The following is a 7,500-nucleotide window of genomic DNA, read 5'->3' as shown; positions in this document are numbered from 1 at the left end:
TTCTCACTCTCACTCTCTCTATATAAAAACAAAACAAAAACTTATAAAGTGACATTTCAAATAATTAACAAATAGTAAAGAGTGGCAACTCTCTCAATTCACAAGGTACACAACTAAGTCAGTGCTGCTTACCGCGACCGATTCAGCTAGCACACAGGTAAATAAAAGGTACATTGGAACAAACCCAGACACTTCCTCAAAAAAAGGAAGCGCCGGGCCTGTCCTTATACCGATCATCTGACATGTGCACACACAGCAGCAAAGACAAGAAATGTGCAAACACAAATAAAAAATAAAATAAAATAAACACACACACACACACACACACACACACACACACACACTTCAAGACTGGCATCATAGCGTCTTTAATCCTGAGCAAGCCATACAGAACACACGGACAATACAGAACAAATACGTGGTTACCTCGGTTGTTTTTCAGCTGGAAATTAACAAACAGTGAGGCCAGGAGATGAACTTTTCAAATAGTTTTTGATGTTTTCCTTCCCTTAATTGTAACATCTTGTAGGAGGATAAGGCTGAGCGCATAATCCAACTATTATTTTGTGGACTGAAAAAAAAAAAAAGCCAAATGAATTCATATCTCAATGCTTTGACGCGTTGACAAGTATAGAAGAGTCGGGCATTTCAGTTTGAGCAGATAGTGGGAGCTTACTTTTTGTTGTCTTATGCCTCCGAATTAACAGTGTTGTCTCCCCTAGTCCAAACGCACGTGTGACCTCTGTGTGTGTGAGAGAGAGAGAGAGAGAGAGTGTGTGTGTGTGTGTGTGTGTGTGTGTGTGTGTGTGTGCGTGCGTGCGTGTGTGTCTGTGTTCTGTGTGTGTGTAAAGTGTACAACTGGTCAAGTCGTATTTGACTAAACGATGAAAGTTGTATAATTTCTGGACACTACAAATAAATGCTCGTTTGGATCAACATGCATCGCATCATTTCTTTTAGCTTCCATTCTTTGACGATATCTTGAAAACATTTTTATCCAAAGTTTATGTCAGTAAGCTTAGATACTATTCGTATCAACATGATATTGTTTCAAGGCACTGTGCAGTATTATATTTTTTGTTCCTTATTGCACATTAACAAATCTAGTCTGACTGGTCCATGTCTATACGCTGCGTTCTCTTTTACATGGTGTCGCTTCTTGTTTCCCGTTCCCCCAACTTTCTATTTACTTGCATGTATTTGTTGTCTCTCTCTCTCTCTCTACCTTCATCTGTCATGTCTCTACATCTGTGAGTCCCCATAATCTACTTACTTATGCCCATCTTTCCCGGTGGAGCATAGGCCATCGACGACCCCTCGCCATCGCACTCTGTTCTGCGGGGCTGTTCTGGCCATTCCAGTCCAGTTGGTCCCTTGCTGCTTCAGCTCTGCCTCGGTGTCTCGCCTCCAGCTGTTGCGAGGCTGGCCTCTCTTCCTCTTTCCCTGCGGGTTCCAGGTCAGGGCTTGGCGTGTGATGCTGGACGCTGGCTTCCCCATAATCTATCTGATAATAGTGCCTGTCAGCAAACGGGATACGCAAACAACCGGGAGACAATCTTTGATCACCAAAATTAATAAGAAGTTCAAGGAAAACGGCACTGTTCGATTGCATTATAGTCAAGATAAGTTAACGACCGCTGTCCTCGGGCAGAGACGGCAACCAAGAAAAAAAATAAAATAAAATAAAAGAAACAATAAATAAAATAGAATAAATGAATAGAAATTAAAAGCTACCACCAACAATAACAATTCCAGAAGAAAACAAAATGGTCAAAGTTCTTTTTAAATATTTTTTTTTCTTACTCAAGACGGAGACGGTGTGAAATAAAGGCAAGAATTTTTTGCCCCAATCTAGAACACCTAGAATTTTTTCGTGCCCCAAACTAGATAGTGTGAAAATAACGCCTAGAATTGGTTCCCCGCCCCACCCCACCCCCCAAAAAAAAAAAAAAAAAAAAAAAACCTACCATCATCAACACCACCACTGCCATCCAACCGTACAAAACTCAGAACACTTTAGATGAAAAAAAACATCTCCATCTGACACTCGAAACAAACAACGACAAAAAAAAAATAATAAAATAAATAAATAAATAAATTACAGCGACAGCAGTACGACACACGTAGTTTAACTCTTTTAGCCCATCACCCAAGCGTTGCTCTGGTGTCAAAATGTGTCTCAACATTAAAAAAAAAAAAAAAGGTATATAATGCATTATGCGTAAGCCGCAAAGCAAGGGAACTAACTTCTGCAGTATTTCCGGATGTATCCACACGTAATTTGGAGGAGAGAAAAAAAAAATGTATATAATTATATTCACGGGGGTGGTGGGGGGGGGGGGGGGGTGTTTCTGCAACAATATGGTATGGAAGCCGGTCAAGGCTGTAAACACCCCCCCCCCCCCCCCCCCCCCCCCCCCCCCCCAGTGTTGAATGGGTTAACTATCACCTGTGAGACCATATTTTGTGTATGTGTGTGTGTGCGCGCGCTCACGCCTAGAGTTGACTTAATCAAGATTTTGTGCCTTTTAAATATTACTATATTAGCAGTATTTTTATGTGTTTATCTTTTTTTTTTTAATTTTATTTATTTATTTTTTATTATATATATATATTTGTGTGTGTGTGTGTGTGTGTGTGTGTTATTTTTACTTTATTTATTTTATTTTAGTTTATTTGCGTTGTTTGTTTGTTGTTTTGTGGTTTTGTTGTTGTTTTTTACTTTATTTTCATTGGGGTTTTTTTGGGGTTTTTTTTTTTTTTTTTTGGTTTTGTTTTTTCCTCAAGGCCTGACTAAGCGCGTAGGGTTACGCTGCTGGTCAGGCATCTGCTTGGCAGATGTGGTGTAGCGTATATGGATTTGACCGAACGCAGTGACGCCTCCTTGTGCTACTGATACTGATACTGATACTGTGAGACTACATTCTTCAATTTCAAGTGTAGGGGGGGTGGGGGGGGGGGGGGGGGGAAGACACTTCTTGAGGAATGCGGCGCAGTCTCTTTGTGTGGTGCAAACGATTTCGGGGATCGTGAGGGTCAGTACTAAATCAGAAAACGGAACACGCTGAGGTGGGCGGATCCGGTGCACACCTGATTACACACTTGGTAAATAGATTGATGGGGTGGGACCTTGAGGTGGAAACGCGTCCGCCTAGGAAGCCTGCGAAAGAATCTGGTCGCAAGGATTCCAATCCCACACTCGGCAGTATTTCTCTCTCTCTCTTCCCACAACCCAGCCCTACCTACCACCTCCCCCCCTCCTCTCTCTCTCTCTCTCCCTCTCTCTCTCTCTCTCTCTCTCTCTATCTATCTATCTATCTATCTATCTCTAAGTGTATGATATTGGTGTAAGATTTATTTTAAAGAAAATATTATGAACGCCCTTGTTGGTTTAGATTTTGTTTATTGATTTTTTTTTAATCTGTGTGTGTGTGTGTTTGGGCTCATGTACGTTCATGTGTATTTGATTGTGCTTTCATATCTGTGAAACTGCATGTTTGTTGCATATCTGTTATGTATATGTGTATATATGTGTGTCTGCATGTTTTACATTTATTTGTTCATTTATCATCATTGTTGTCTTCGTTATTTATTTATTTTGTTTTATTTATGTATTTATTCATGTATTTATTTATTTATTTATTTATTTATTCATTTCTGTACGCTTATAGTTGACTTCATCAAATTTTTGCACCTTATAAATAGTAGTAGTAGTAGTAGTAGTAGTAGTAGTTCTGTTTATATATTTATCTATTATTTATTTATTTATTTATTTACTTATTTCTTTTTATTTTTTTATTTTTTTTTTCTTTTTATTTTTTTTTTCCTCAAGGCCTGACTACGCGCGTTGGGTTACGCTGCTGGTCAGGCATCTGCTTGGCAGATGTGGTGTAGCGTATATGGAACGTATGTCCAAACGCAGTGACGCCTCCTTAAGCTACTGATACTGATACTGATTATTGATGGCATCATCTGATGACGGTGTTATACGAAGTCTTGTATTGCTCTTGTATATAAAGATTTTAGATTCAAAGAAATAGTATTGTCCTGTATTCTGTAGTTTGATTGTGTAAACAGCTGAATGCTTATTGCTAATTACGGTGATGTCTACATATCTTGTTATCGCCTCTCATTCACATGGGGTTATGGCCTTCATGAATAAATCATTTGCGTCTGCGTCTCTCTCTCTCTCCCTCTCTCTCTCTCTCTCTCTCTCTCTCTCTCTCTGTGTCTCTGTCTGTCTCTGTATGTCTCTCTCTCCCTCTCTCTCTCTCTCTTTCTGTATGTTCCAAACGATGAGAGAGAGTACAATCAGAACAAGCTTCCGACAGCAACTGTCCCTGTTGTTAGCCAACTGCACGGGTGAAACTGATCGTATATTATATTATACCAGGACGTTAACCTCAGCCAAAGCACCCGGAAAGTGTTGCTTATACCAGGACGTTAACCTCAGCTAAAGCACCCGGAACGTGTTGCTTATACCAGGACGTTAACCTCAGCTAAAGCACCCGGAACGTGTTGCTTATACCAGGACGTTAACCTCAGCTAAAGCACCCGGAACGTGTTGCTTATACCAGGACCTTAACCTCAGCTAAAGCACCCGGAAAGTGTTGCTTATACCAGGACGTTAACATCAGCTAAAGCACCCGGAACTTGTTGCTTATACTAGGACGTTAAACTCAGCTGAAGCACCCGGAAAGTGTTGCTTATACCAGGACTTTAAACCTCAGGCTAAAGCACCCGGAATTTGTTGCTTATACCAGGACGTTAAACCTCAGCTAAAGTACCCGGAAAGTGTTGCTTATACCAGGACGTTAAACCTCAGCTGAAGCACCCGGAAAGTGTTGCTTATACCAGGACATTAACCTCAGCTTAAGCACCCGGAACGTGTTGCTTATACCAGGACGTTAAACCTCAGCTAAAGCACCCGGAACTTGTTGCTTATACCGGGACGTTAAACCTCAGCTAAAGCACCCGGAACCTGTTGCTTATATGCCTGTCCTCGGTCAAAGACCAAGCTCTAGTAAAGCGTTTCATTAAAAAAAAATAATAATAATAAAAAATACTGGAGTCATCAAATTTTGCACAAGTTGCCGACCTGGGTATACCATGACTGAGAGCTGCATGTCTTTTTTTTTGGGGGGGGCGCTTATCATTCGTTTCCTGTGTCAGTCTGTCAGGCGTCAGCCAGTCACATTGCACGCACGCACACACACACACACACACACACACACACGCGCGCGCGCACACACACACACACACACACACACACACACACACACACACACACACACACACACGCGCACGCGCACACACACACACGTAGATACACACACACACACACACACACACACACTCACACACACACACACACACGTTCCAGAGCTGGGTTGTACTGCGAAATTATTTTCCAGGGACAACACTCTAGAAGTCAGTTGGGTTCTTTCACGTGCGTGTAGCGCATGCTGCAAACATTTGTATTTTGCATTTGTATTTCTTTTTATCACAACAGATTTCTCTGTATGAAATTCGGGCTGCTCTCCACAGGGAAAGCGCGTCGCTACACTACAGCGCCACCCTTTTCTTCTTCTTCTTCTTCTTCTTCTTCTTTCCCTGCGTGCAGTTTTATTTGTTTTTCCTATCGAAGTGGATTTTTCTACAGAATTTTGCCAGGAACAACCCTTTTGTTGCCGTGGATTCTTTTACGTGTGCTAAGTGCATGCTGCACACGGGACCTCGGTTTGTCATCTCATCCGAATGACTAGCGTCCATACCACCACTCAAGGTCTAGTAGAGGGGGAGAAAATATCTGCGGCTGAGCCGTGATTCGAACCCGCGCGCTCAAATTCTCTCGCTTCCTAGGCGGACGCGTTACCTCTAAGCCATCAGACCACTAAGAGAGATAGAGAGAATCTCTGTTTATTCATCTCATCCGAATGCGGACTAGCTAGCCTCAGGACAACCAATACGAATTCAACTAGTGGAAATGTGTGAGAAAAAAAAAAAAAAAGTATGTCCAAGTGTGTACTCAGATTCCCTCTTGTTCCCATGTGGAGGAAGTTGGCAGCATGGTTAAGACGCTCGTCTGCCAATACAGAGTCCTTGAGGGTCTGAGTTCGAATCCCGCTCTCTCTCTTTCCCTCAAGTTTGACTGGAAAATCGAACTGAGCGTCTAGTCATTCGGATCCGACTGTTTGACTGGAAAATCGAACTAAACGTCTAGTCATTCGGATGAGACTATATATAAACCGAGGTCCCGTGTGCAGCACGCACTTGGCGCACTGGAAAAAGAACCTATGGCAACGAGAGCTTGTTGTGTCCTCTGGCAAAATTATGTCAAAGAAAAAAAAAATTAAAGTCCATTCTGATAGGTACAATAACATTAGTGGAGTGATGGCCTAGAGGTAACGCGTCCGCCTAGGAAGCGAGAGAATCTAAGCGCGCTGGTTCGAATCACGCTAGTCATTCGGATGAGACGATAAACTGAGGTCCCGTGTGCAGCATGCACTTAGCGCACGTAAAAGAACCCACGGCAACAAAAGGGTTGTTCCTGGCAAAATTCTGTAGAAAAATCCACTTCGATAGGAAAAACAAATAAAACTGCACGCAGGGAAAGAAGAAGAAGAAGAAAAAAAAAAAAGATGGCGCTGTAGTGTAGCGACGCGCTCTCCCTGAGGGAGAGCAGCCCGAATTTCACACAGAGAAATCTGTTGTGATGAAAAGAAATACAAATACAAACATAGATAATTATGTGAATGCACTCAAGGCCTGACTAACTCGCGTTGGGTTATGCTGCTAGCAGGTCAGGTATCTGCCCAGGAGACGTGGTGTAGCACATAAATTATAGATTTTGTCCGAACGCAGTGACGGGTCATTGAGGAACGTGAAACAGAAACTGAAACTCTCAGCAGTTGGTGGGGTAGGGGTGTTTGTTTTGTGGGTTTGTTTGTGTGTGTGTGTGTTTTTTTGTTTTGTTTTGTTTTTTGTGTTGTTGTTTGTTTGTTTTTTTTTTATCGGAGAGCGGAGAGGGTGTCAGTTTCAGTAGCTCAAGGAGGCGTCACTGCGTTCGGACTTCTTCTTCTGCGTTCACTCGCATGTACACGAGTGGGCTTTTACGTGTATGACCGTTTTTACCCCGCCATGTAGGCAGCCATACTCCGTTTTCGGGGGGGTGCATGCTGGGTATGTTCTTGTTTCCATAACCCACCGAACGCTGACATGGATTACAGGATCTTTAACGTGCGTATTTGATCTTCTGCTTGCATATACACACGAAGGGGGTTCAGGCACTAGCAGGTCTGCACATATGTTGACCCTGGGAGATCGTAAAAATCTCCACCCTTTACCCACCAGGCGCCGTCACCGTGATTCGAACCCGGGACCCTCAGATTGACAGTCCAACGCTTTAACCACTCGGCTATAGCGCCCGTCACTGCGTTCGGACAAATCAAATCTATATACGCTACACCACATCAGCCAAGCAGATGCCTGACCAGCAGC

The 7,500-nt window shown here is 42.7% G+C and overlaps 1 protein-coding gene across 1 annotated transcript in view; it reads left to right on the top strand.

The window, feature by feature from the left end:
- Window positions 1-7,500, top strand: part of LOC143286654 (oxysterol-binding protein-related protein 11-like) — a 35,664-nt gene that overhangs the window by 17,272 nt on the left and 10,892 nt on the right. The window lies entirely within an intron of this gene.

This window comes from Babylonia areolata, chromosome 10 (genome assembly GCF_041734735.1).
Source record: "Babylonia areolata isolate BAREFJ2019XMU chromosome 10, ASM4173473v1, whole genome shotgun sequence".
Lineage (NCBI taxonomy): Eukaryota > Metazoa > Mollusca > Gastropoda > Neogastropoda > Buccinidae > Babylonia > Babylonia areolata.
The sequence above is the reverse complement of the archived record's forward strand: the minus strand, read 5'-3'. Positions and strand labels throughout refer to the sequence as shown.